Here is a 25,986-nt window from a genome sequence, read left to right as displayed (position 1 = left end):
GGCACTTGACGGGATGAGCACTGGGTGTTATTCTGTATGTTGGTAAATTGAACACCAATAAAAAATAAATTTATTATAAAAAAAAAAGTTATATGCTTCTGCTATACATTATCTCAACACAGTGGTTGTGTTTCTCCCACTATATATTTGCATAATTAAGTGGCCCACTTAAATAGGCCTTCACAGGAGAGTCAGCTTCCTTCGATTAAGGTTTTAAAATAAACAGACACATACCTTCTACTTTGGTACAGATCAATAAACATTTAAATAATATTTATGGAGCATTTGCTCAGTATCAGACATCAAATACCATGCCCTGGTCTCTGCCTTTCAGAGCTCAGTGAGTGGGTAAATAAATGTAGACCCTTACTATAAGAAAACACAGTAAACGCTACAAGAGAATAGCACAGAATGCCACAGGCACACCAAAAAGAAAGAAGTTACTTTTATATGAAGGAGAGTGGAGGTAGTGGAAAAAGAAGAGATAACACTTAAAGAGTTGAAGACGTTTGATCAAGCAGAGAAAATAGGACAAATATTTGCAAAGGCAGCCCAAGTTCATGTCCAATTATGATGGTCTTTTGGGTGTATCAACTCAGCTAGCCTACAGCCCTCAGTTATTTAGGAAAACACTAATCTAGGTGTTGCTGGAGAAGTATTTTCTAGACAGGACTAAAGTCCATAAGCAGCTGACTTTAAGTAAGGTAAATTTTCCTAGATAATCTGGGTGGGCCTGATTCAACCAGCTGAAAGAAAAGCAATGCTAACACTTCCTTGTGAGAAGGAAAAATTCTATTTATGGACAGAAGCTTCAGTCCCTATCCATAAGTTCCAGTCTGCCCTTCCCAGTGGCCTGCCCTATGGATTTTGGAATAGCCTAACCAGCCTCTACAATCATGTAAGTCAATTCATTGCATTACATCTCTTTTTTTTTTTAAGTTTTGATTTATTTATGATAGTCACAGAGAGAGAGAGAGAGAGGCAGAGACACAGACAGAGGGAGAAGCAGGCTCCATGCGCCGGGAGCCTGACGTGGGATTCGATCCCGGGTCTCCAGGATCACGCCCTGGGCCAAAGGCAGGCGCCAAACCGCTGCGCCACCCAGGGATCCCGCATTACATCTCTTAATATTTATTTCCTACTAGCTCTGGCTAAAACTCCAACTAATTCAATTTTTGGTGCCTGAAAGTGCACTGTAACAAATACTTAAAAATATGAATGTGGCTTTGGAAATGGGCAATGGGCAGAAACTGGAATACTTTAGGGAGCATCACAGAAAAAAAAAAAGTCAACATTGCCTTGAACAGACTATTAGTAGAAATATGGAGGGTAAAATCCACTAGTGAGGACTCAAAAGGAAATGAAGAACATGGCAGAAAAACATAAATTGCTTAAGCAGGCAAGAAGCTACTAAGAATACAAGTAAATAAGCCTTTGCAAAGCAGAGTTTTTGCCAATACCAAATGTCTTAGTTTGGGCTATTTTTAAAATGCCATAGACTAAGGCTGGGGGAGGGGGCAGGAGCTTAAACAACAGAAATTGATTCTTCATGATTCTGAAGACTAGAAGTCTAAGGTGCCAGCCAGTTTTGTTCGTGGTGAGGGCCCTCGTCCTGATTTGTAGGCAGATGCCTTTTTGCTGTACCCTTACACCATGAAAAATGAGATCATTTCCCTGTTGTCTCTTCTTATATGGGCACTAATCCCATTCATTAGGGCCCCACTCTTATGACCCAATTACTTCCCAAAGCCCCCATTTCCAAATACATCACATTTGGGGATTAGGTTTCAACATGTGTATTTTAGGGAAGCACAAATATTCAGTCCCTTACAGCAAAATATTGGGGGTCCCAAAACTAAAGTTCAGTATCTACTTCAAAGAAAAGCCCTGGTGAATACCCCAGCTGGCAGCTTGTGATCACCAGAGGGTTACATCTCAGAGTGGGGGCAAATACAATTCCAAATATAGCTGTATGAATGTTGCAGCCAAGAGTGAATGAGACCCACTCATGAATGGATTATCATAAATCCAGGATTTACCACTATCCTAGATACCAATTAGAGAACAGGATAGACCATTCCCAGAGAAAGAGAGCATCTGCAAGAGCCTCTACAAATTTCACACACGATGCCAGGCCTTCAACATAAAAAATAACAAACACAACAAAACAAGACAAATATAAAAAGATAAAGAAATAGATCCATCAATGACCATTTTCTAATAGTGCATAACAAACCATCACACACCCAGAGAGTTCAAACAACATTCATTTATTATCTCACAGTTTCTAAAGGTCTGATCCATGCATAGCATTACTGGGTTCTCTGCTGAGAGTCTCACAAGGTTGAAGACAGTGAGGCTGCATCCTTATCTGGTGTTTAGGATCCTCTTCCAAGCTCAGATTTTTGGAAGAATTGAAGTCTCCATTTTCTTGGCTGCTCAGCTTTAGAAGCCTTGTTCAGGTCCTTGCTATGTGATCATCTCACAAACTGGCAGCTTACTTCTTTAAATCCAGCAGGAGAGTTTCTCTTTAGTCTGCTATGAAGAAGTCTTATCACAGAAATGATTATCTCATCACATTTATTATACAGTGTAACTTGATTATTCCTAATCAGGGAGTGATATCCCACCAAATTTACACATTCAAGAGGGAGAGGATTACACATGCAATGTACATGGGTCAGAGAGGGGTGGAATTTGGGGCCCATCTCACAGTTCTGCTTGCCACATGAACCAAATCTTGGTTTTAACTATAATTAATACGTAATATAAAATGGATAACAAAATAGAAAATGTCACCAATAACAATTCAAATAGAAATATTAAAACTGAAAAATTCAGTAACTGAACTTAAGAACTCAACAGGTGGGCTCAGGAGCAAATTAGGCGCAGCAGAAGGAAGGATCAGTCAAATGGAAGATACATCAACAGAAAATATACAGGCTGAAGCAAGGAGATTAAAAAATAAGGAAAATATAGAAAGAGGGTAAAATAAGATAGATCAATCAATAAATAGGCCATATACCTACATATATTTCATGTATTTATGTATACCATATGAATAAGGCATAACATTCTAATATATCATGTAACTAAAGTCCCAGAAAATGAAAAGACAGAAAAATTATTTAAATAGAAAAAAAAATGGGTGACAATTTTCCAAAACAAACAAACAAGGATTAAGCAAACCAAGGAGGATAAATACAAAGGAAAAATCCTACCTAAGAATATCATAGTCAATTGAAAACAAAATGAGCAACAAGAAAAAATTAAAACAGAAAAAAAAACACATTAATTTCAAATGAGAAACAGTAATAGGTAAGGATGACTTCGCAACACAAACAACAGGAGCCGGAAGACAAGGGAAGAAAGCCTGTAAAGGACTAGAAAACAAGCAATTGACAGAAATGCAGAACTCTAGACTCAGAGAAAATAATCCTCAAAGTAAAGGTACCAAAAAGACATTTCCAGACAAGCAAAAAGAAATAATTTGTATCCTTATGCAGAGAAAACTTAAGAGAAATTTTCAGGCAGAATGAAAAAGATCCCAGATGCAAACACAGAAATGGAGGCAGAAATGAAGACTAATAGAAGAGGTGCCTGGGTGGCTCAGTTGGTTAAGCGTCTGCCTTAGGCTCAGGTCATGACCCTCGGATCGAGCCCCACATCAGTCTCCCCGCTTAGCCGGGAGTCTGCTTCTCCCTCTGCCTGCCGCTCCCTTGCTTGTGCTCTCTCTCACTCTCTCTCGCTCTCTCTCTGTCAAATAAATAAATAAAATCTTAAAAAAAAAAAAAGAAGAAGAAGAAGAAGAAGAAGAAGAAGAAGAAGAAGAAGAAGAAGAAGAAGAAGAAGAAATGGCAAATATGTTGGTAAGACTAAATGAATATAGACTACACAAAAAATTAAAATTTTATGGACTTAAAATACATATAAAATTATAATGAATATAAAAATATCCAAAATTGGCAATAGAGAGCAAATTAAAGTGCCCAAAGTATCAGTATTATTGGGATATAGTAAAAATATTAGTTTATGGGGATCCCTGGGTGGCGCAGCAGTTTAGCGCCTGCCTTTGGCCCAGGGTGCGATCCTGGAGACCCGGAATCGAATCTCACGTGGGGCTCCCGGTGCATGGAGCCTGCTTCTCCCTCTTCCTGTGTCTCTGCCTCTCTCTCTCCCTGTGTGCCTATCATAAATAAATAAAAATTTTAAAAAAATATATTAGTTTATGTTAAATACATATATCAGTTTGTTAAATTTAATAAATCTACAACTGATCTTGTAATCTTTAGAATAACTACTTGAAGTGCAACTAAAATCCTAATAAAGAGGAGAAGCAAAATTTGGAGGGGAAACGGGATCTAGAAATACTTGCATATTCCTAAATACTGCAAAAAAAGAAAGATTTAACATGAAACAAGTGGATCAAATAGAAAATAAATAAGAAAGACATTTAAAAGCGCAAGTACATCACCAACTATATTTAATGCTAATGGACTAAATTCTCGAATTGAAAGATCCACACTGCCTGACTAGGGAAAAAACCTGTGCATTGTTTACGTGTGATATACTTTAAATATAAGGACACAGAAATATTAAAACTCAAAGGGGTTAAAAAGACGAACCAGGCAAAAACTTACCAAAAGAACTCGGGGTAGCTAATACTCATCTCATCCAGTATCATCCAAGCTATGGAGTGTTACTAGAGATAAAGAGACATACTTATGATGCAAAGTCAATTTGTCAGATATAATCATTCTAAATTTACATGCACCTAATGACACAACATCAACTGTATAAACTTCACAGAAAACAGAAACATACTCATAATGCGAGATCGATGTGCCATATACCACCTCTCCAACACAAGGCCAGTCTCTTCCCTGACTGCTCTTCTGTTTCTCTACACAGGGGTGCTGCAGGCATCACAGTTCCCCTGCAAAAAAACTGGTTTTTAACCTTTCTTGGCTTTTAAATGCCACTACTTCTTCTCCTGGTAATCATACCTTTATCCTCTATCACCTCCAAGGTCCAGTTCAAATATCACCTCCTCCATCAAGCCTTCCCGGAGTCCCCTAAATGAGAATATGTGATTCCTCCCAAACTCAGACATACCTTCAAAGCCCTTGGCGATTTCTACCTTAAATTCTAATTATTTTTGCACGTGTCTTAATGTCTTTCAGTAAGACAGGGCTTCCATAAGCTTCAACTCTGCACAGACTATGCTTGACAGAACATGGTCCAACCCTTAACAGGAGCTCAATCGATCCCTGTTAAATAAATGAATAATACATTTTCCCACTCACCTTTCTCCTAAAAGTGTCAGCCAACTCCAAACCGTGAGAGGGAGAGAAAATTAAAAATCTGTTTTTGAAGAAAACAGAGTTTATTTCAGACAGGGGTTCCCCAAGCCGCAAGCATTTAGAACTTCTGCAGCGGACTGCACCCTTCAAATGGGGCTCCCCAGGGCAGCCGCGGTGGCTCAGTGGTTTAGTGCCGCCTTTGGCCCAAGGTGGGATCCTGGAGACCCGGGATCAAGTCCCACATCAGGCTCCCTGCATGGAGCCTGCTGCTCCCTCTGCCTGTGTCTCTGCGCCTCTCCCTCTCTCTATCTCTCATGCATAAATGAATAAAATCTTTAAAAAAAAAAAAAAAGGATATTCAAATGGGGCTCCCCGGAAGCTGTGATAGAATTCCACATGCACAATACCCTGCCTTGCCAAGACCTCAGGCCTAGCTCACCTTCTCCGGCTACAGCAGATGCTACCTCCTGGAGCTGGTGACTCTTACTGTCTTATCGTACATCCAAATGCTCAATTAAATTAGTTACCGCGTTTCTATTTCCCGCACCCTTGATTTTCTACCTTTTCTCTAAGACAGAGAGCACAGGTGAAAGTGACCGAGACAGGGGAGTGACATGATTTAGCAAGGCTGCACTTCCAAAGGAGCTGCTTGCCTTTGGTGAGACGCACTAAGGCCTCAAATTCTCTGCTCCATCATTTCTAGCAAGGAAATCGTAACGCTACTTATTGTATAAGGTCGTTGTCAGAACCAGATGAGAAAACACATGTGAGGTCACCCAGCAACACCTGTAAAGAAAGTTTAGCTCCTTCCCCACCTTGTTCCAAAAATTCGCTGGTGGGAGAAGAAAGATCACAAACCCACACCCATCATCTCCCTGGAAAAGAACAGAGAGGATCACCCTGGCTGGCTGGCACTTCCAGAAGCTTTGCAGCCATTCTGAGGATCCCTTGTGCACCGGGTGACACTGGATTTCCAATAAGCCACTCCACACCAGGACATCGCCCTGACAGAGGCGCGGACTCCTGCCCAAACCTGAGCTGAGCCTGCCATCTAGAGGACACCCGTGGACAGTCACCAAAGCTGACTTCAGCGCCTGGAAGAGATGAAGCTCGCCTCCTTCACTGACAAACAAGTACTGAGGTTCTGCTATGAACCACACACAGCAGGACAGGGTGCGACAGCCCGCAAACTAGTGGCAAGTTCACATTCTGGATGGATCTCAGCGGCCAAAGTGAGACCAGGTTTCTGGCAGGAGGAGGAGTCCCTCCTCTAACGGTACAGAGTGAATTTGTTTGCTGAGAAGTCACACAGCCAATTAGCAGAAGGGCTGAGCTCCATGCAGAGGATTTGGGTTCCAGACTCTGAGCACTCAGCACAACTGTGCGGAGCATCAGAAGGCCCCACTCCTCATTTTACAGCCAAGGAAACCTGGACCACACAGCTAGAAAGTAAGCAGCGCTGGGACTGTGGAGCCACTCTTGCAGTCAGTGCTCCTTCTAGGACAGCAAGACACTGACCTATGCTGGATGGAGCCATACTCTAGGACAGTGTAGACAGAGGGCTGTGTATGAAGTTTTCCAGACTGAATGTCCTGCAAGAGCAGGTATGCAGAAGCCAGTTGTTTTTATATCTCGTTGAAGCCCTCACTTCCAACGATGGAATAAATGAGGAACCCTGGCCTCTGGCCTAGATTCACATATCTCTTCTCACCCTATAAATCTGGTCCATTTGGAGAAAGCCTCTCTGACTTCCATGGGCGTTCCTTCAGTTGCCGGGAATGTCTCTACATTTGGAATTGTGCTTACGATCCAGGAATCTCTTTACTTATGAAAGGTGGCAATGAGGCTCCATACAATTCAGGACATTTAAACTGGAAAGGAAATCTCTTTTCCAGAAGCTAGAATGTGCTCCAGGATGCTAAATATTTCACCAACATTATATCCTTTTCAGACCCATATTATAGCTCTTTGTTGCGTTTGCAGCCAGTTTGGGTTCATCCACAAAGCCATTAGACAAACATGCATTCTACACCTCCTGTGAGCCAAGTCCTAGGCCAAGCAAAGCACCGAGGATTCAGTGATGAACACAGCAGCCACCGAAACTGCCCTCACGGAGCTTGCGTGTCATTATCCCGGTAATCGTGTCATGGTAGGATGAATGCACAGAAAGGGAAAAGACGGCTTCTCTGAATAAATGCCAAGGATTCACTGACTGCAGAATGAAACTGGATTTGAGATCAGTTTTCCGCTCACTCCCCAAATGCCCACAGCATTCTATGCACATTTTTCTCAGGGCCCTGCTCAACATTTTTGCTGTCATTATTTCTCATTTTGTGTTTTGGCTTTCATTACACTTTGTACTTGTCTGTATCTCCCACAAGACTCTCGGCTTCTTGAGGTCAGCAGAAATTTCTACCAAACAGTAGGTGCTGGCTGAAATTTTTGAATAAATAAAGGAAAGAATCAAAGTGAACCAATCAGTCAGTCAACTTTCATATTACTGATAAAATCACCACCCTAAAGAATTTAATTTGAAATGCATGAGGCTATAGACATGGTTCCTGGAGACTGGCAAAAATTTTAGAGTTACACATTTCTCTATCCAAGTTTATCACTGCAAGTCACTCAGCATTTATTTCCCAAGCAATCTGTCAGACGCAGTGCTGGATGCGGAGGAGCGTTTACATAATGAGCCATCAGATGCCTGAGGATTCTCAGAGAGGACCATGTCCAACACAAGCAGGAATAGTCAGACTAATGGAAAAAGGAATAACCAGGCTCATCTTTGCTGAAGCCAAATTTACCTGAAATCCCTCTATTACTGGAAAGAGCTGCCTCAGTGGAGCCCTCTGTCCCACGAATGGAAACAGGTGAGAGGTATGTCGAAAGACTGTGCCACAAAGGAACAGACACTTGCCAGAGCACGCTTAGTTCCTTTAAATATAAATATAAAACATTGAGAAATAACTGTTGGCAATCCCCAACTTGGTTTTCAGTGAAGTCATGATATCTCCTGGTTGCATCATACCCTTCAAACCAATCACCCTGGAGCGCCTTTACTCACTTTTTAAGACTTGGGTCAGATCCCACTTTGACTTGACAGCACTCCCCAACCTTTAGAAAGTTGGCCCCCGAGTACATATGCACCTCTAGTCATAAGTTGTTAAAAAGAAAGGCCAGCGTATGAGAGACTACAATTTCATGAGCATCTATCTATGCACCCAATACTGAGCTAGATACCCTCTCACAGAATTAACTCACAAGCATACAAACACGGCATGCCAAGCATTATGGACTCTTTTACACATAAGGAAAAATTATGTTGAGGGAGGCTAGGTCAATGGAACCAGAACCTTAATCCAGGTCCTATCCTGCAAAGCCCACTTTCTTGCCCTTGTACCAATATTTCTCAAAATGTCACATAGGACCTACACATCTTGTTTGCTTCATCTTTATTTTATTGTTAGGTTTCAGCTCCCATTAATGGCAAGTCGTACTGGTTTTTAGATTATGGTAAGTATGTAAATTTCCCCATTTAAATACATTATTTTTTAATGAGAGGTTTTTTTTAAGATTTTATTTATTTATTCATGAGAGACATAGAGACATAGGCAGAGGCAGAAGCAGGTTCCCCACAGGGAGCCTGACATGGGACTCGATCCCAGGATCCTGGGATCATGCCCTGAGCCAAAGGCAGATGCTCAACCACTGAGCTACCCAGGTACCTCTGAATGAGAGATTTAAAGAAATCTGTTATGTGACAGTACAACTGGCATGAGGATATATATAATACCATAAGCCTGACACACAGCTGACTAATATCTGGGAACTCTGCTTACTCTCTACATACTTTCCTACTTGTCATTACTTCTTACTCTATTTACCTCTGGACTAGTCTCTCAACCCAGAGTGCACACTAGAATCACCCAATTTGATGCCTAGATCCTTTTCTAACTCAATTTTTTCCCCCCCAGGAAGTTACTTGTAATAGCAATCAGGGTTAAAAAGCCTGGGTTACACCCAGGACACAACACACTGCCTGGCATGTAGTAAGCGATCAACAATGAGTATTCAGTGAAAGTTATGTCGTCCTGAACTCCACCCACCAAGCCTAAAGCCCTGAAATGCACCACTGGGGCCACATTTCAGATCATATCCTCTAACATGTTCGTTAAGCACATAATGTGATGCCGAACAAAAGGCCTCTGTATGGACCATCAATCTGTTCTGGGGTGACACTCTGTTATGACCAAACCAACATTAAATAATCCCCAATTCCTCATGACCAACAGTCTATTGACTTTGTGTTTCCTTTCACTGAAGGATTTGAGGCAATTTACCCCAACCATAAGCAGAAGGCATCCGTGTTCTGAATGAGAATGCCATACACCTGAAAGGTGGTCCCACGAGAGCCCCTCCCTCATCATGCACCTTGTGCCCTGTACCTCCTCAATGCTCCTTCTCATCACTCTAGGTGGAGCTGATAACTAATGCCCAACTCTCACATAAGGATCAATCTGGTGGAGTGAAAAGGGATGGATTTTAGGAATGGACAGACCCCAAATTAAATCACCTATCCACACTACTCTCCAAAAGCACTTGCTTCTTCATATTAAAAATAAGATGAAGAATATTTATCTTGTAGAATTAGAGACACTAAATGGAAAGCTCCCCATGCATGCCTAGCACATAGTAAGTACTTCAGAAAGATGAATATATAACTTTTCCAGAGTTGGAGAAAGGAAGGAATGAGGATCTATATAAGGTTCTACAAGATCATTATGACTATCAGAGGTATTATTTCCCCCTGTACATGCAAACACAGCATTTCCCCCACCCTTAAAGAGAAAAATGAGCTTTTGTGCCTTTCCCCAAAAAAGATGGACTCAGAAGAAGTTCTTCAAGGATTAGAAATGCATGTCACTTGGGATCCCTGGGTGGCGCAGTGGTTTAGCGCCTGTCTTTGGCCCAGGGTGCGATCCTGGAGACCCGGGATCGAATCCCACGTCAGGCTCCCGGTGCATGGAGCCTGCTTCTCCCTCTGCCTGTGTCTCTGCCTCTCTTTCTCTCTGTGACTATCATAAATAAATAAAATTAAAAAAAAAAAAAAAGAAATGCATGTCACTTTACTGAGTCAATATATAGCTTTAGGTAACAAATAGCCTTTTGCAATAATTCTATCATTATTTTAACATTAGTTGGAAAGGATATAAATGCTGAAAATTAAAGACACTTGGTTTTATCTGTGCTTGAAAAACAAAGCCTGAGAAAGAGGTATTTTGTAGGGTGAATTCTTGGCTTTAAAATATGCCCTGAAGGACTAACTAAAAATGGCTCCATGGACCCTTATTACACTAAGAAATCAAAGCATCTTTAACAGGAAAGCATCACTTCCACATCCTTTAGATAGCCAGAGTTAAACCTCAGGACTGTTTTCTCATTATCCACACAAAAAGGAAATTCTCCTTTCTATTTAGTGAGCAAACATTTATTGAGTTCCTGCTGGGTGCAGTGTGCCATTTTAACCAACGATTTTTTAAAACTCACCATACAGAAGTAACTATCTTAAGATTATCCTCTTCTAATTCTCTTAGTTTAACCATGGGGCAATCTATTTATATCAAGTTACAAAATCATCGTCACCACCACCACCACCACCACCACCATAAGTGTCTACTGTGCAAACTCTTCGTGCTTTATAGGCACTATCTCAAATCCCAATGCTCTCATCATCAACCATAATAAATACATAACTCTTGATACCCAATTTATAGAGGAAGAAGCCAAAGCTTAGAAAGAAGGAACCTGATCAAATTCACATTGCAAGTAAGTGATAGCGGTAGCACTAGAAATCATGTCTAATTTTGCCTGAAAATAACGCCTGCACCGAGTCCAGGTGAACTCAGAGACCACTGCAGTCAATGTTGAGATTAAGCCAATCACAGCACACACAGTGGCAGAGCCATGATCAACCAAGGATTTACTGACTCATTTTATTTAGACGTTTGGCTTGTTGATTTGGCCTATTTAGCATAGACAGATCTTTCCCCAAAGGGTCTTCCCTTTTCTTATCTCAAATATCATAATTTATAGGACTGTCAATGAAAGGATCTCTTCAAGATCATCTGATGTGATTCCTTCTCACGCTAAGATGAGAACGGTGAGGTCCAGAGAAGGGACTCATTTGCTTAACATGATATAGGATGTCATCAATACAGCTGTGGGCTCCTGATTCCCATCTCAGTACTTTTTTTTTTTAGATTTTATTTATTTATTTATTCAGAGAGACACAGAGAGAGAGAGGCAGAGACACAGGCAGAGGGGGAAGCAGGCTCCATGCAGGGAGCCTGATGTGGGACTCGATCCCGGGTCTCCAGGGTCACGCCCTGGGCTGAAGGCAGCGCTAAACTGCTGAGCCACCCGAGCTGCCCCCTCAGTACTTTTTCTAAGACATTTCATTCCATATCAACAATGTTGTTTCCATCCTATACCTGATGCATAGGGTCAGCTTAGCTGATCTGGTTAAAATAAATAATGTAAAATAAAGCATTAAAAATTGACGTGCTTGGCCCTGGATGAACTCACATGAAAAAAAAAAGAGGGAAAAGACATTTCTAGGAAACATCTAGAACAAAGGCAGAATCATGAAAGAAATCCAGCTTAATGTGTTCAAAAAAGGAAATCCATCTGGTATACATAGCAAGGGAAGTAAAAAGACAGAATAAATTATTCTTTCCCTCAAACTTCTTCTCAGGCATTAGAAATACAATGGTGACTGTGATATGGTCCAACCTTCGGGAAATTTATAATCTTTAGCTGCTTAAACAAGAAAACAGGTAATTACAATACTGTATGGTAAGTGCCATGATAGGAGTAAGGCCAAGGTATGTCAGAAGCATAGAGGAGGAGCTCATAATCCAGACGGAGAAAGCTTTACTGGAAGAAGTGGAGGCTATAATCAGGGTCCTGAGGAGAAATAAGGCTAGTGGGAGACCAGTCAATAAAACCATTCAAGACAAAAGAATCAAATGAAAGGCAAGGCGATGAAAGAGAACACGGCTTGTCTTGAGTATAGTCCAGAGTTCAGTATGGTAAACCCCAAAGACTGAAGAGGTGACAGTGAAAAGCAATGCTGAGTACAAGACATGGACCAGGTTGTGCTGGATGTTATAGATCATGTTTAATTTTTGAGGCATTATCCTGAAGGGGAAAAGACCACCAAGAATGTTTAAGCGACTGAATGGCACGATAAAATGCATGCTTTACACAGATCCACAGGACTGCTGGCTGGCAGATGGAATGGAAAAGGACACGATGAGAAGCAGGGAAGCTAGTCAGCTGGCTATGGCAATACTCTAAACAGTAAATGACACAGGCATCAGCTATGAGTTTGGGAGAAGTGGATGAAGTCAAGCAATATGAATAAGGTGGAATCAGCATGTCTTGGGAATGGTTAGCTATTGAGAGGGAAAAGTCATGAATTACTCTAATTTTCCCACTCGGGCCATTGGTGGCATATTGGGGTGTTCACTGAGATAAGCCCTCAGTACACAGTATATGTTCCTGGGAGTGTAGGGGTCTGAGGTTTATAATAGGTGTCTTTGTTGCACTACTTGAATAACCTCTAAAAGGAAAATAATGTCTTGGACAATTTCACTGCACATGATATCTGAGTCTAACTAAAGGACTCAATTGAATAGCTAAAAATAGGTGGTTACACTCACAATTTTAGTGAGGGGGGGAGGGATAGATCTTGCCAAGTTTATATTTTGTCACATGATTTGACTTCCAGAACCCAAATACAAATCAAGACAGATTCAAATGCTGTTTGATCTTGCCCGAGAATGTGAAGAGGAGAGAAAATAGGAAAGCCAAGCATTAGCAGTATTTTAACAGGAATCATTAGATATCTTGGACACCTTACACAAAATACAATCCTGATGAGTGAATCATGAATTAATAAATCCTGAGAGCAGGGACTTCTCCTGCCACAATGTCAAATCAGTTTAAACTTCATGCAGAACGTGTCTGGCTACAAGAGCTCTGGCTTTTGCCAAACCTCATAGAATGTGTTGGAGCCATTTTACAGACCTCTGCATTCCTATAGGTCTCCCTACCCTAAGCTCTGTCCCCTCTAATGTTGTGTTTCTCTGGGGATGATAAGTCTTGGGGCCTTGGGTTCGATTCAATGTATGCCAGGACTTGGAGACATTTTAAACAAGTTAGAATCTATGTGTTGTTTTCAATTAAAGGCTATGTAAGGCGAAGGAATACCGCTCAGCCACCAAAAATTTGGGACTGGGGCAGCTTCTTCAGCCTCCCTGACAGACCAAGTGTGTTGTGGTGAGCCTGGCTCCTGTCAAAAGCGATGGGAGAGAACAGCAAGGGACACTGGGAAAATTAGGCTTGGCACCAACCTGAGCCACTGAATATTTAAATGCATGGCGTGTGAAGTGTGGTTTGAACATCATGGTCTGAGATGCTGTAAGAATTCTGGGTAGGATTTGGGTACTTATAAGAAATGATTGAAAAGATCCATCTCAAGGCAAAATTGAATGGGAGAAATTGTGATGATCAGATAGAAGGTAGGGATGAGCAAAGAGAATCCTCAAGTCCTTTGTAGACTTTTTTTTTTAATCCACTCAGTAGTGGATTCACTACTCCCCAAATTCACTCATTCATTGAATATTTACTGAGCCTGAACTTTGTGTATGTTTAGAAGTACTATAGAGTCTATAAAAGACTTTGATGTAAAGAAGAGTTTGGGTGAAAACAGTGTACCAGAAACTCAAATACTGGTGAAATCATGAATTTTCTAAAAATACTTATTTTCAAGGTCATTACCAAGGAAAAAACACAGGGCTTAAGAGGTCTACTGATCTGACTTCAGTCTTAGCTCTGCTATTTACACATGTAACCTTAGATATTATTATAAAGGTTGGCATGCAGTTCCTGGCATATTGCAGATAATCAGTAGATATTTTGATGAATAAATGGAGTATGTGCCTCCTATGGACCCCACAATGTACTGATGGCATATGCATTCTCTCATGAATTACAAACACCATGTGAAGTAGGCACTACTTCTGTCCTTATCTTACAAATTTAAAAAAAAAAAAACTGGAATTAAGAGAGTCTGCATAACTTGCATAGGGTGACACAGTGAGTAGGGAAGCTAGAACTCAAACCCAATCTAGTCTTAATACTGAAAATCAGGATGTCAGATCTCCTGCCTTAGAATGAATTATTCTTACAAGGGATACGGATAGGGAAAATAATCCTAAGGGGAAATCATTCTGAAAGAGTGGAGGAAAATCAAGATGATGTCAGTAGGAGGAAGAGGAAGCTTTCCATATCGGGATGAAACATAAAAGGGGACTCTGACCAAAATGTGAGGTGAGACCTGCTCAGGAAGCATTAAGTATGCCTTAAACCAATGAAAGGATGATGTACAGGCATTAGCATGTTGGGTTAGAGAGTCCCAAGTATCAACCGCTATAGTGTTTGATATTTGCCTACCAAGAGAGAACAGAGATAACCACATGAAGCCTAACTGAAGCTATTGGATGAATGTGTTGTCTTTCTGGGATTGGTAGCTATGATATAAAAGAAGGTTGGCCAAGAACATTATAGTAACACAAGGACTGGCAAACTATGACAAGTGGACCAAATCCACTCACTACTTCTTTTTGCAAATAAAGTCTTTAACAATACACAAGTATGTCTAACTTTACACGTTGAGTATGGCGCTTTTATACAACAAAGCAGGGTTAGGTAGAAGTGACAGAGATCCTACAGTCTGAAAAGCCTAACATACTACCCAACCCTTTATAGAAGTATCTATACTAACCCCTGCAGTAAGGTTATATGACATGACAAACACAACTGAGCACGTGGCTGATACACACTAAGATGGCAGAAAATTAAGTTTTGCCTGATTTGCCATCAAGCCCACCAGCGTCTACCCAACTGGACTGACTCACACAAAGTGACCAGTTGTAAGGACCCTCAAAGGTGACTTTATGATGAAGAGAAAGGAAGTCATCAGTATTTCACAGGACTATCTGTCAAGACTGAACAAAGAGCTTTTGCGCCTGTTCTCACACTGAATTCTCCCCCCACCATCCAGGAAACATACACTGGTGGTCCCATTTCCCAAAAGTTCCACACCTAGGAAGTGACAGAGGCACAATTTGAGTCCAGGCCTGTCTATATCCTACTGTAATGCAAGTCCAATCAAGTCCACTCCCAGACCCACATGATGCTTTCCTCTCTTCTTTTAGTCGAAGGCCAGGACCTTGCAGGGAAAGGAGTACTTGGGAAGTGTGGACCTGCCATCAAAATGATATTGACAATTGGACTTCGACGTGTCACCATGTCAGAACAGTGGGTCCCTGGAAGTGGAGGTCACCATCTCATCAACACCAGGGACAAGAGCCTCATGGGCAACAGGGAAGACTGATGAAATCTTCCAATCAAAATTTCAAAGGAAGAGAGAAAAAAGACCCAATGCAACTGAAACCCAGATAGCATGAAGGAACATGAGGGTCATAGGAGAAAGAAACAAAACCGAGGAAGAAGGGAGTTCAGCAGCATTGCCCAGAGGAAAAAAGGAGGACAACATTACAAATAATCCTAAAGATCCCAACTGTCCCCACACCAACCAATACACAGGATGGAAGTATAAAACTGAATTAAACCTAACAGATTGTGTCAGGCGTGCTACTATAATATGAGCTGCAGGCAAAGAAAGAAAAACGTGATACAGATATTGCCATAGGAAAGAACTGTGACTCAGAGTCAGACTTCCATTCACGTCTCATCTACTGTCCTGAGCTGGGTAATTTGGGCATGTGACTTAACTTCTCCAAACTTCAGCTGCTTCAGCTGTCAAAAAACATCAATAAAAGTGAATGTCTCAATGGACAACTGTGATGATTAATTTTTTAGAGTCCAAAGTTCGCACTACATAAGAAAATGCTTAATAAATATTAGACATACTACCAAAGTGTAATGTTAGAAGGTCGGGGTCAGCTCCTGTCTTGAAGGAATGCAGAAGTGCATGAGGAGAATGCTCCCCAGGATGGGTGGAGTATAAAATGGTGTCAGGGGCTAGAGATGAGGGTGGGAAGTTTGGCTTCTTTTCCTCCAGTACTTCCCAGCCCCATTCGTTCTCCATTCTACCTCAAGCACAACCCCAACCCTGCCACTAGCTCTGCTGAAACCTTACTAATGACTCTCTTTGGATTCACAATAACATTCAAACTCCTTAGTACACAGCACACAGTTAATGTGCTCACTCGATGTGCACTTATTTAGCACCAACTATATGTCAGGAACTGTTCTTATGGGGCATATTACATGGGCTTTGACTACAAGAAGTACATAGACCAGTGACAGAAAAAGATGCATGCCAACACACTCAGCACAGTGTAACCAGAGCTCTGACAAGTGTGTGCCCACAACACTGTGGTGGGAGAAAGGACTCACCTCCTTCAGCTTGGCCATTATCAGGGAAAATGGTAGACGTAGGATTCAGCTGACATTTGACAGCTAAGTAGGAGAACAGGAAAAAAAAACCCAGAAGACAGGAAACAGCACACAAAAAAGCATGGAGACAAAACAAACTGGCTTTTTGATGGTATCCCTAAGAGTCCAACATGGTTGGAGTTTAGAAAGGTGCAAGTATGGAGTTACGAGAGATGAGGGGATGAGTGGGCAGATGAGATCAGCTATCATGGACGCCATGCTAGGGAGCTTACCCTTTACCCTGTGCATAATGGGGGGAGTGGGGTCAATGCAGCAGAAGACAGACTCCACAGGGGCCAGAAGACAGCATGAGAGGCCACTGAGGGTCTCCTGCCACAACCAAGGCTATACAGAACGAATGAATGAGCAAACAGATGAATGAATGATCATAGAAACGAGTGGCTCCAATAACTTCTGCGGGTGTTTCCATTCACACGAGAAAGGGAAGTGACTTTCATATCCTTTTCAACTGCTATGCCCTCCTCCACCCCCGCATTCATGAATGGTTTCTCTCTTTTGCACGCATGCATATCTCTTCCTCAAATATTGGGATCTCAGAGCTGCAGCCTGGGTGTCTTGTGTTCTGCTGGTTATATTTAAACAATTCGCTCTGTGAGGCAAGTGCCCAAACCAATTAAATCAGAATCCCCAGGAGTCCTGGAAAGAGAATAGAAATAAACAGTCAAGGTATAGTTGGAACCAAAGTAGCCATCAATTAGAGCTACTCTGAGGCTGCTCTGACTGCAGAAGAGTAAAAAGAAGGATGCAGAGACCAGGCAAAGACCTGAAAGTTAAGCAGAAAATGGTCAGCCGCTTTAGAGACGAACACTGCTCTAGGTATGTCCTAGGAATTTAGAGGCCAAGGCTTGTCTTCTTTGACTCACTGATTACTAGTGTGGGTACACCAATTATGGGCATGCCATGCAGTGGACAGTAGACACAAAGAGGAGTAAGACATAATCCAAACCCCCAAGAAACTCCCAGCTTACAGGGGCTAGATGGGAAACGACTTGAATGCCTTCATTGTAATAACTGCTAAGACATGAAAAATACACAAGTACTTCAGTCCACCTGCAAGGAAAGAAAGCCTTGACATAGTAAGGAATAGTCAAGCAGGGTCTAGATGTGTGAGTAAGACTTTATAAAGTCAAGCACACAGCTCACACAAAAGCAGAGGTGTGAGAAAGTGAGGTAAGGCTTGGAAAATGTGAGAAACGTTGGTCAAATCTGAACACTTAAGGCTGAAACCCTTGTTCCAGATCCCTTTGGCTCTGCCTATCGCACTCAGGGCAAAGGCCTCCAGAAGCAGCTTTCTGCTTTTGACATCAGAAAGGCTAGAGGACAAATGCTGTCTTCAGGCAGAAGAAAGTTCCAAGTAGGGGTCACAGTTAATCAGCAAATCAGAAAACCTACGATCCAACCATTGTTGAAAATGAAAGCACTTAGACATGGTCCATCTATAGAGAACTTCCTAAAATATGTGTCTGAGGTTATGAATTTCATCAGCGGCATATAAACTCCAGGGAAAGCTGAATTCCTTTCCCAAGCCTGCCAGTTACTTAGCCATGTGACTCTAGAAAGTCCCTGGGCCTCAGTTCCCCAACCCTTAAAAGGGGATGAGTATGTGTGTGCTAACTCCCATTCCAGAGCCGTATTGCACGAACTGGATCAGACATATGTGAGGTGATCTGGCCTGAATACCGGCAGATAATGAACAAATGTCAGTCCCCTTACATCCCCTCAACCCCTTGAGTCCTGGATTGAGGTCAATGCACACATCTCACACACACTATAGTCTTGGTTAAAACACTATCAACCTCACATAGCCCATCAGGTCTACCAAAAGATGGTAGGAGAAGGATAGTTAACAGTATTGACTCTGTGCCAAATACTTGGCTTCTAGTTCCTCATTTAATTTTCACAACAACCCAGTGGGGTAGCTGAAGGCTCTGCATCCCCATTTTACAGTTGAGAAATTCTGAGGCTCAGAGAGCTGAAGTGAGATCCCATGTCACACAGCCAGTTAGCTGGCACTCAACAAGTGACTCCAGATCTAAACCAGTGCTGTGTCCACTCAGACGCTCCAAAGACGGCCGCCCCAAAAATGAGAGTAAGACAACCTCAGGCACCTGTGCTCGGCACACTGGACCTGGATGAAGCATGACTGCTTTCACACGCTTCAGAGCGGACCTGTCGCTAACCCGGCTCGGTCACATCGGCCAGCGTCTCCTGTGCATCAGATGAGACATCCATATGACTTGCTCTGCTGAAGGTGGTACTTCTGGAACTTTGCTATCAATCATAAATTACAAGAATCATTCCCATAATGTGGAAACAGAATTTATGAGAAAGTTCCCAGGACAATAACGGGTAGGCATTCTTAATTCTTAAGTCAATAAGGAAAAAAAAGATAACGAATGCAATAAATGGGATTGGGGACAATTAAAAGTCAGCAATATGTCCTCTGTTTCTCCAGTATTGGTCTCTTTTTCTTTTTTTTTTTTTTTTTGGCCACTTTGGGGAGGTTTTGTGCCTTTTTATAAACTTCCAGATTTCATACTTTCTGTTCAGCTTTTGCAACTTCCCAAGAGCATGGTTTAAAAAAAAAATAGAAAAAAATAGAACCTCAACCCTTCTGTATCACTTTCAAGAAGGTAGCTCTTGCAGAAAAAAAAATTTAGAACATAAAAAACCCTTGCAGGCTTGCTTCAGCTCTTCCCTTCCCTTCAAGATAATTCTTTTTTTTTTTTTTTCTGGTAAGTGAGTAGTCTTCGGATGATCGGTGTTGCATATCTTTGGGAAAAATTCATGCCAGGCTAGTCAAATCATAACGGCTGCTTTCATCAGCTTGCAATGGTTTCCAAGTTACTCCCCAGCAAAGAAACCACACAGACGACAAGCACACAGGTCTCCTCTAATTTTGACACTGGAAATATCTATTTGAAAGTTTTAGTTTAAAAAAGAACACAAATAATCACAAAACAGCACCGTATCATCACCAATCTAAAATAAAATCCAGACCATGCAGCATGCACTACACATTAGCTCCCTTTGCTCCACCTTTTAGCACACAGAAATAAACCCCGGGTGTCTGCATTGCATACTGTTCACAGTGGTCTATCGACTGGAAACATCTGGCAGCTTTGGTCACTCAATGCAAACTTCCCAAGCAGGACTAGAGTGTAACCATTTAACAGAGGAGGAGGAGGGAGAGGAAGAGGAAGAAGAGGAGGGAGAAGGGGAGGAAGGAGAGGACAGAAAAGAGGAGGGAGAAGAAGAGAGAGAAGATGAGGGAAAAGAAGAGAGAGAAGAGGAGGGAAAAGAAGAGGGCGAGGAGGAGGGAGAAGAGGAGGGAGAGGAGGAGGGAGAAGAGGAGGGAGAGAAGGAGGGAGAAGAGGAGGGAGAGGAGGAGGGAGAAGAGGAAGGAAGGATAGAACGGAGAAGAGGAGGGAACAGAAAATGGAGAAGAGGAGGGAGAAGAAGAAGGAGAAGAGGAGGGAGAAGAGGGAGAAGAGGAGGGAGAAGAAGAGGGAGAAGAGGAGGGAGAAGAGGAGGGAAAAGAAGAGGGAGAGGAGGAGGGAGAAGAGGAAGGAAGGATAGAATGGAGAAGAGGAGGGAACAGAAAATGGAGAAGAGGAGGGAGAAGAAGCAGGAGAAGAGGAGGGAGAAGAAGAGGGAGAAGAGGAGGGAGAGGAAGAACCACCAGAAGGAACCTGTTCCCTGCTTTGCCACTGACCAGTTCAGAAACTTCATAAATTCACCATACTGGTTCTTTAGTTTTCATTTCAAACCATGTCTAACATGCATTATACACATTGTCCTATCTTCTAGAGCAAAGGAGGCTAAATATTCTCTTTCCTGGAAAATGCAAAGTCAGCATTCCATTCAATTCAACAAACATTGCTGAGGGCTGACTGAGCACTGGGCACTAAGTTCCAGAAGCAAAGACATCCCCCTTCATTTATTGTAGAGCTTTGTGGCACTAAGATGGCACCTCCCAACCAGTGTGCTAAGGCACAGAGAACAGCTGTGCCAAGAGTTTGATCGCCTTGGTACTTGGGGAGGCTGGACAGGGTTGAGCGGGCCAGAGCCCAAGGACGGTCAGCCCTGCAGTGAGCAGTCTTCTCTATTTGTCCCAGGGTGCCAAACAGCTGTCACCTTTCCTGTGAGTGCTTCCTTGTGAAAAAATTAAGGTAGAATTTGACTAAGATTCTTGACATGCCTGGGGTTATTTGCCCCATCCCTGATGCTTTTGAAATCTTATATCTACTTTTCATAGTTTTCTGTATCTGTTTCCTTCCAGTTAATGGCCACATCTTGTGGTCTTTAATGTTCCTCCCTTCTTGGGGTCTGTTTCTAGTCTTCTTTAAGCCCAAACCAAACAAAAACAAAACAAAGCAATTAAGCAAAAATCACATTACATTCAACAGACACTTCCTGAGGATCTACAATATGTTAGGGACTTTGGGCTCTTACAGAGGAAGCATGAGCATAGACCGCGAAGAATACAGTTGCATTCTTCAATGGAGTCACAACATAAAGTTTTAAATAAAATAAGGGTCAGTAGGCTCTAGGTGAATAACTAGATTCCACCAAATGCTAGGGTTGATGTTTGAGACTACTGCAAAATGCCTCTTCGGTTTTAAAATAAAACCCAGTGAGGAGTTACAAAATTTGAGCCGAGGAGTAAGTTTCATGGGTGCACAAGTCAGCAGGCCACGGGAGGAGTAAAGCACAGGAACTCTGAAACAGAACTGAATTTACAGTCCTGGCTCCATCTATTATTGGCTGAAGATTTGATATTTCAAGTTGCTTAATCTCTCTGTTTCAGGTTCCTGTCTTCGAAAATGTGGAAAATAATACTATATTCATGATTATTATAAAACTTAAAGCTTTCATATAAATCTTGGTCCTAACTCCAAGTTAACACTTAATAGACGGTACTTTCCCTTTTTAGTTCTACGCCTTATATTTGGAAACTGAACTGTCATCGATAAGAAAAGAACATTTTCCAAGGACATCGATTTATATACAAATTACCGAAATGCTTGAAGAGTATGGAGGATATCGTCAATTGTATTTCCTCTAATCAATGATTCCTTATTTCTGAAATGCAGAAATGCAATTTCTGAAATTTCTCAAAACTGCACTACTTTGCTTACTGCCTCAGTATAGTAAATATACACCACCCAACATCTTTTGTCGCACAAGCTTTAGAATCATCCCCCACCCCCCACCCCCCGTGATGCTTTGCGCAGTAGGTCTTTAAAGTTTGCTAAGGGAGCAAAGAAATGATTGAACACAGTTTTTGACAGAGGTAAGAGAGCTTGTGCTAAGTCAGCCCTGGCCAGCTTCCCCTCTGATCACACCATTGAGATAATCCTGTTTACTTGTGAATGGCCTCTCGCTCCTCAAAGGGGAATCAATCACTTGGCAGTGTGATATGCAAAGACAAACAAAACAAACAAACAAACAAACCCATGTTCCCAATCCTGGCTGTGACTTGAGACAATGTCTCATGGAACTCTGATTTTTTTTTTCATCTACAAGGATTACAATCAAGTAACTGTGAGAAGTCAGTAAAGAAATGTCTACAACATTCCTAGCACTGAACCTGGCATGTAACGGATTAATTCAATTGGTGCCAGTTTCCTGACCCACCCTTTCTATTTGTGATCATCTTAGGCCAAAAAAAAATTTTTTTAAGATTTTGTATTTATTTATTCATGAGAGATAGAGAGAGAGAGAGAGAGAGGCAGAGGGAGAAGCAGGCCTCATGCAAGGAGCCCGATGTGGGACTTGATCCCAGGACTCCAGGATCATGCCCTGGGCCAAAGGCCGGTGCTAAACCGCTGAGCCACCCAGGAATCCCCATTAGGTCAAAAATTTAACCTCTGTGAACCTAACCCCAAATCCTAGGGCTTATGTCTGAGACTACTGCAAAATGTCTCATCAACTTTAAAATAAAGTCCCCACGGAGATCGTTGGAAGATCTGGTAAGGAGATAACAAGGCAGTGTTTAGGAAGCATCTAGCATGGGGTCTGTAGCATGGTATGTACTTAAATACCACGACTTTCCCTTCACCCTACAGAATTATTTTTACAAATTCTGTTTTACTATAAATTCTGATCACTGAGGAATGGGGGTGTGCGTGCATGTGTGTGTGTGTGTGTGTGTGTGTGTGTGTGTGTGTGAATTTCACTTGCCAAAAAGCCACCGTATATTTTAAAACCATAAGAAAAGCCCATTGTAATCTAAATGCCCCCCTGGAACTCCTGCCCATGTCAGAAGGTTTGGGAACCCCATGGCCATGCTCACTTTGAGCGGCTGGATATCCAGGCCAGAGCTCAGAATCTGCAGAACTCAAAGCTGTCAGAGTCACCCAGTGGGAAAGAGCCTACACGACCCCGAGTCATGTGGGCGATGTGCAAATTCTCGCCAGCAGAAATAGCAGCATCGGATAATGCCCCAAGGCTGGCTCTACAATGGAGTTCATTATCATTCATGTGGATGAAGTGGGAAAGGCTCTATCATCTCTTCCTGCGGTTTACTGAGTTTTCATTGACAAAAACATAAGAACACTTTTGTTTGCTAACACGCTGCCCTTTGCCAGCCAGCTAAGGGCCCAGTCGTGTGAAGTTGAACTTCACGTTTCAATGGAACAACTCTCCCCCAATGAGAGAAAAGGTTACTTCCCCCCTCCTGCTCCCCTGACCACTACCTTTGCCAGATCCTGTCATGTGCTAGAAAGAGAAGACAAAGCAAAAGCAGGGCAGCCAGCAGAAAAACCACTTCTCACTCTTGCCCAGCTTCTGAATCCCCAACACTAAACCAGAGTCCAGTGGTGCTATCAGGCTCTGCGGTCAAGCCCCTACCCCTGGCTATGATTCACAGACAGAGCTGGTGTTGGGTGCGTTCCACATGGTGACAAAGCAGCACACTGGAGGTGGCAATGGTGGCTCAGTGGCATGATCTCAAAGCCTATTCTCTAAGCACTCTTTTCTTCAGCCAACAAAAGAAACAATACAATTACAGCTTTCCTTATAGTCCCATTCTGAGCTTACTCTCTGATCACCTCAATTGAATTTGAACTCCCATTTTTAAAAACCTCCTCCAAAAGAGAAAATTGAGGTCCACCTAGGTCAAGACCTTCCTTAAGACACCCAGTCAATAAGGGTTGGAGCCAGAATTACAAGCAAGAGGAGGGAAAAAAAAAAAAAAAAACATGTCTAGAGACACGAAGATGGCTGTGGCATGTCAGGGACATGAAGGGCCTAGTTGCTTTAATAACCAGAGGAGTCTCCAGTCTAGGTCTGGTCATGGCAGAGCGACTGGTGGGGTGAGGGGCCATTGCTGTGCTTCTGGACCTGCGTAACTCTGATGGGGAGGCCCAAGCCAAGAAGTTAGGGAAGAGCTGTCCCTTTGCCCCAGGAGACATGACCTCAGAGAAGAATGTGCAAGCAGCCCTGACTCTAACAAAAGAAAAGTTTGGCCAGGTGGATTTGGCAGTCAGCTGGACAGACAGTGTAGTGGCCATCTAGACATACAACTTCAAGAAAAATCAGGCCCCTACCTTGTCGGACTTTCAGCAAGTTCTCAATGTAATCTCATAGACACATTTAATATGTTCCACCTGGTGGTTGGTGAGATGCGCCAGAATTAACCAGACCAGGGAGGCCAATGCAGGGTCATCATTAATACTGCCAGCACTGGGGCAGCCTGGGTGGCTCAGCAGTTTAGCACTGCCTTCAGCCCAGGGCATGATCCTGGAGACCCGGGATCGAGTCCCACATCAGGCTTCTTGCATGGAGGCTGCTTCTCCCTCTGCCTGTGTCTCTGCCTCTCTCTCTCTCATGAATAAATAAATTAATAATAATAATAATAATAATGCCAGCACTGGCTGCCTTGGAGGGCCACGCTGGACAAGCTGCATACTCTGCTTCCAAGTGTGTCACAGTGGACATGACACAGCGCATTACTCAGCATCTAGCTCCCATGGTCATCCAAGTGATGGCCACTGCTCCAGACCTATTTGGCACCCCACTGCTGACCAGCCTTCCAGAAAAGTATGCAACTTTCTGGCCAACCAGGTGTCCTTCCCCAGACGACTGGGTGACCCTGCTGAGTATGCTCATCTGGTATAAGCCATCAATTGAGAGGTCATCCAGCTGGATGGAGCCATCCGCATGCAGCCTTGAAGGGAGAGGGCAGAGAAAACAAATGTTCTTCTTGGGAGGAAGTCCAGTAGACATTCCGTAACTCTGCCCAGCAGTCACACTCTGTACCTAATAAAGTCTCTACTTCTCACACAAAAAAAGAAATAAACACACAAACAAAAGAAACACAGATCTAAAAACATTTTTGGATAGAACTGTATTAAGGAGTATCCAGCACTGAGGCTGGCTTAGAGTAGACATCCAAATATTATTCCCTCTCCTCCTACAGAAAAGTTAAACATTCTGGTCAATTGGCGGTTCTCCCATATTGTGGGACCCTTCTATCAGCAGAAATCATCACCCCTACAGAAGATTGTGACAACCACCATAACAATAATATTTGCCACTCTTTACTTAATGGCCGTTCCCAACCAGATATCATTCTCAAAGCTTTAAATACAATGATCACAAAAAGGAATATCACCCCATTCATACTGACAACCAGAAACACAATGAATGAGTTCTTCCAGTCTGGGGCCAAATCCCACGTGTTAACGGTCGGATGACCACATAACTAATCACTCAAAACAGGACAGACTTTAGAACGAAAGGACATGCTGTGAATTATTACTTGGGGATAATGTGCAGATACCAGGACTGACTGTCCTGGACAAACTAGAACATAAAATCACTCTAGCTTAGCAACTCAAGTTCCAAGTCCCAAGCAGCCAATTCACTATTTTTCAGGGAGTAAGCAGGAGTGAAGAGAAAGACATCTTTGGTGGGATACTTTGTGACTCTACACCTTGAACACCTTGGAAGAGAATTTTATGGCACACGAGATCGAGAGAATAATGGAATTTAAACCTCTAATTCTATAGGGACAGCTGTTCCCTGGCTCACTTCCACTCTGGCCTGTAAGTCTTTTCCCACTTTGGGATCTGTGAACATGATGTCTTCTATTCCTGAACTGCTCTCCCCACCACCCACCAAACGT

General features: G+C 42.5%; 1 pseudogene; it reads left to right on the top strand.

Annotated features, from left to right (window-relative positions):
• Window positions 1–24,098: 24,098 nt before the first annotated feature.
• On the top strand, window positions 24,099–25,031 carry LOC121498531 (annotated as a pseudogene).
• The last annotated feature ends 955 nt before the right edge of the window (window positions 25,032–25,986 follow it).

Source organism: Vulpes lagopus, chromosome 9 (genome assembly GCF_018345385.1).
Source record: "Vulpes lagopus strain Blue_001 chromosome 9, ASM1834538v1, whole genome shotgun sequence".
Classification (NCBI taxonomy): domain Eukaryota; kingdom Metazoa; phylum Chordata; class Mammalia; order Carnivora; family Canidae; genus Vulpes; species Vulpes lagopus.
Note: the sequence above shows the minus strand (reverse complement) of the source record. Positions and strands in the feature narration are given on the sequence as shown.